The sequence below is a fragment of the Castor canadensis genome, chromosome 15 (genome assembly GCF_047511655.1).
Source record: "Castor canadensis chromosome 15, mCasCan1.hap1v2, whole genome shotgun sequence".
Taxonomy (NCBI): Eukaryota; Metazoa; Chordata; class Mammalia; order Rodentia; family Castoridae; genus Castor; species Castor canadensis.
Genome location: NC_133400.1, coordinates 1,767,866 through 1,772,359, shown reverse-complemented (window position 1 = coordinate 1,772,359; position 4,494 = coordinate 1,767,866).

Below are 4,494 nucleotides of genomic sequence, written 5' to 3'. Positions count from 1 at the left end.
TCCTCTGGAGTGAGTCCCAGCCTCTTTCTGGTCCCTGCGGCTGTTTCATTCCTTGGGAATCAACACAGAGGATTCAGAGGGGTTTAACAAGCATGGCCAGAAGAAGGGAACAGGATGTGCCGTGAGCTGGCAGGGTCCCATCCCGGTGCTGCTATGTCCACATGACGCATGAACTGACTTGCTGGGTCCCTTGGTCACGGGGCAGGTGAAGGAGCACCGCCATACCTGTCCTGTCCAGAAGCTGGCCTGCCAAGGATGCAGATGGTCCCATTCAAAGTGCCCCATCTGCCTGCTAAGTCGTGGAGGGCTGGGGGCTCCTGATTACAAACTTCCCTGTGGCCTCTCCAAGCCTTTGCATGGCTGCCAGACGCCTCAGACACTGCACACTCAAAGCAAACCTGTTCCTCCTCTTCAACCAGCCGCTTTGGCCTCTACAGGTCTCCATGCTCCCTGGATTCTCCCCAGAGGAGAGACGAAATAAACCCCCACTAGGTTTTTCATCTTGTTTGTTTGTTTGTTTTGAGGTACTGGGGTTTGAACTCAGGGCCTTCACCTTGAGCCAGTCTCCCGGCCCTTTTTTGTGATGGCTTTTTTTGAAATAGGGTGTCTCGATCCTCCTGATCTCTGCCTCCTTGCGTAGCTGGGATTACAGACGTGAACCACTGGAGTCCAGCTTCCATTCCTGGGCACTGGTGGCTCAGGCCTGTAATCCCAGCTATTTGGGAGGCTGAGATTTAGACGATAAAGATTCAAGACTAGCCCAGGCAAATCATTCATGAGACCTCATCCCCAAATAGCCTGAGCAAAATGGACTGGAGGTGTGACTCAGGTGGTAGAGCGCCTGCTTTGCCAGAGCAAAGCTCTGAGTACAAACCCCAGTCCCACCAAAAAAAAAAAAAAAAAAAAGACTCTTGCTTCACTGGCCTTCCATCGATTTGGCTAGCATCTTTTTAGCCCTGGTAAAATTATGCCATGTGCGAATTCTCCAGAGATAACAGTATGCTTTGCTGTTCAACCTCAGCAGAACCCTGTGAAATTCCCTGTGGAACTGGGGGCAGCTTGGCGTGTGGCCTCCTGGCCACCCCTGCCATTGTCTTTTGAATATCACCACCTTCCTGGCGCCCCGAGGCTCTGCCTCCCAGAAAGGAGCAAGCCGGGTCCTTTTGCCAAGACACGGGCACCATTCGCCCACTGTGGCTCTGAAGCTTGACCGAACACAGGCACCCGGCCAGGGGACATCATTCTCGGCTCCTCAAGGCCAAGGTCAGATTCAGATTTGGAAGGGGTGGGTTAGATAAACAAGATTGCAGTCCACAGGTGGAGAAGCCCTGAAAAGGAGCCGCACAGCACTCCTTGGTTCACTGTATAATTTCGTTACAGTCGGAAAAGCTTCATCTGTTGAAGAGGAGACTGAGCCTTCAGCCAGGACTCCAGCCGCCACACAGCACACAGTCCCTTTTGTTCTCCCCGACAGGCCAAGGGTTCTTTGTGTGTCTGAATAACTGCCCGGCAACTGGACAGTGAACTAGTGCCAGGAAAGGCACAGGGCTGGCGGGGTGCAGCTCTGTGGAGCCACTCACTCCTCTTCCGAGGTCTGCTGCAGGTCCACAGCACGCTGGACCATTCTGCACGCCGGGCGGTCTCTGCTCGCTGGGACCTTGTAGTCTGCTGGGGCAGAGAGGCAGGAAACAAGTGGACAGATATGCAGGACAGTGGGGGACCGTGATGAATGTGTTCAACTAGTTTAAACTTCACAGAAAAGACAGGCCTCCTTCAGGCGAGGGGGCTGGTGAAGGGGTGACTTCGGGTGTTGTGACACAAGGGGAGAGGGAGGCCAGAGAAGCCAGGCCACATCATACAGGGCATGGGCGAAGGAAGGGATTTGGTCCTACTCTAGGTTCCTAGTGGGGCTGCTGCGGGGTGGTGAGCAGGCAACTATGGGGAGCCCCTGTTAAAAAGTCCTCTGGAGCCAGGTACTGGTGGCTCACGCCTGTAATCCTAGCTACTCAGGAGGCAGAGATCAGGAGGATCAAGGCTCAAAGCTAGCTCGGGCAAACAGTTCCTGAGACCCTATCTTGAAAGTAGTCATCACAAAGAAGAGCTGTTGGAGTGGCTCAAAGTGTGAGCCCTGAATTCAAGCCCAAGTACTGGAAAAAAATTAATTAATTAAATTAAATGCCCAACATGAAAAGGGCTGGAGGAATGGCCTGCCTAGTGAGCTTGAGGCCTGAGTTCAAACCCTAGTACCACCAAAAAAATAAATAAATAAATAAAAGTCTGGCCACTGGAGGGGACAGAGGGCAATGTAGTGTAGGCTAAGCAAGTTTTCCTCACCCTCCCCAGCCTGTCCACCTTCTGTCCCCAGAAGGAACCTTTGACTGTGACTTTCTAAGGAGAGGACCTTAGCAGGTTTGGCCAACGTAAGGATCTAAAGATGGGAGACAATTCTGGATAATCACAGATGCGTCACAGGAGACAGGCAGAGGTCAGTGAGCAGATGGAAGGAGGGGCAGTGAGTCCAGGAACACAGGCCAGGCCAGCAGCAGAAAAGATCTCTCCTGGAGCCTCCAGAAGGAGCCAGTCCTGCCCATGGGGTCTGACCTCCAGAAGTGTCAGAGAATCACTCACCGTGTGTGTGCATGTTGTGCGTGTGCATGGTGTATGGGTGTGCGTGTTGTGTGTGCGTGCGTGCATACTTCAACAACTGCCTAATGTGTAGCCAGTTTTTTATGAACCAGATGGGACTTGGCACGTCATCTGAGTTTATCGACAGGACATGAGGACTAGCCCTGAAAGCTGCACCAACTGGCTTTATTTATTTTTTTGGCAGTACTGAGGTTTGAACTCTGGGCCTCACACTTGCTAGTCAGGAGCTCCACCACACCTCTGCCCCCTGAGTAGCTAGGATTACAGGCGTGAGTCCCCGGCGCCCGTTACCAGCTGGTGTTTAGATCCGTAATAGTCTTCCCGTTAAACGGCTGGGGGACAAGAAGCAATTCTGAGATGACATGGATTGCCAGATTACTTTTACAGAGATTAGTCAAATACAAAGTCCTTGACCTTTCCGCCAGCTATTTATTGCATTTCCCACCCTGAAACAAAGGTTTGGCTCCCCATGAGAAATCAGTGTTGAGAACTGATTGCTTTTGTTTGCTTTGCTTTTGGCAGCACTAGTGTTTGAACTCAGGGCTTCACACCTACAAAGCAAGCACTGTAACACCTGAGCCACTCCTCCAGTCCTTTTTGCTCTGGTTATGATCTTGGAGATGGGTCTTACAAACTGTTTGCCTGTGCTGACCTCAAACCTTTATCCTCCGGATCTCACCCTCGCAGGTAGCTAGGATTACAGATGTGAACCAGTGGCGACCAGGAAATGGCTCATTTTAGTCAACATTTAATCTCTGTTCTTCTAATTTTATTCTTTTTGACATATATTTTTAGAGCAAAATACTTCTACATGATTTATGAAGAGAGGGGCAACTTGAACCCTCCACTCACCGTGTGCGCTTTAAGACACCAGTTTGTGGTCACCATAGCAAAAGGAAATAGACACAGGTGGCAGGACGCCATTGGTGTAGTCTGAGCAAAAGCCATGTGGGTGGGGGTGTGCAGTGAGCAATGAGGTGCACAGGTGAGCCAGGGCTGCCCAAGCTGTGCAAGGGTGCACAGGTGAATGGGGCTGCACAGGATACTGAAGGGTGTGCAGGTGAGTGGGGTGTGCGCAAGTGAGGGTGCACACGTTTGTGTGGGTGCTCAGGTGAGCAGGGGTCCTCAGGTGAGGGGGTGCACAGGTGAGGGGGGTGCACAGGTGAAGGGGATGCACAGGTGAGGGGGTGCACAGGTGAGGGAAGTACACAGGTGAAGGGGGTGCACAGGTGGGGGGTGCACAAGTGAGGGGGTGCACAGGTGAGGGGGGTGCACAGGTGAAGGGGTGCTCAGGTGAGGGGGGTGCACAGGTGAGGGAGATGCACAGGTGAGGGGGTGCACAAGTGAGAAGTGAGGGGGTGCGCAGGTGAGAAGGGGTGCACAGGTGAAGGGGATGCACAGGTGAGGGAAGTACACAGGTGAGGGGGTGCACAAGTGAGGGGGTGCGCAGGTGAGGGGGTGCACAGGTGAGGGGATGCACAGGTGAGAGAAGTACACAGGTGAGGGGGTGCACAAGTGAGGGGGTGCACAGGTGAGGGGTGCCCTAGCTGCACAGTGTGCTGGGACTTTCCTTCCCAGCACACACAGAGGCCAGCTGCCCCTGAGGGCCACACAGTGAGTGGACGCTGATGCTGTGGTTGCTCTCAGCTGGCAGCAGGGTCAGGCCAGGAGGAGATCAGGGTCTCAGACAGAGGAAGGGAGGTGGAGGGCAGGGCTTGGCCTTAGCTGGGAGGCCATGGGCAGCCTCTCCCTCTGTTCTGTTCTCCTGCCCATCACCCTAGCCTTCACTGAGTGCTCCCTAGCTGCTCCTGGGTCACTTCTGTCTGTGCACATCCATAATCAGAAAAG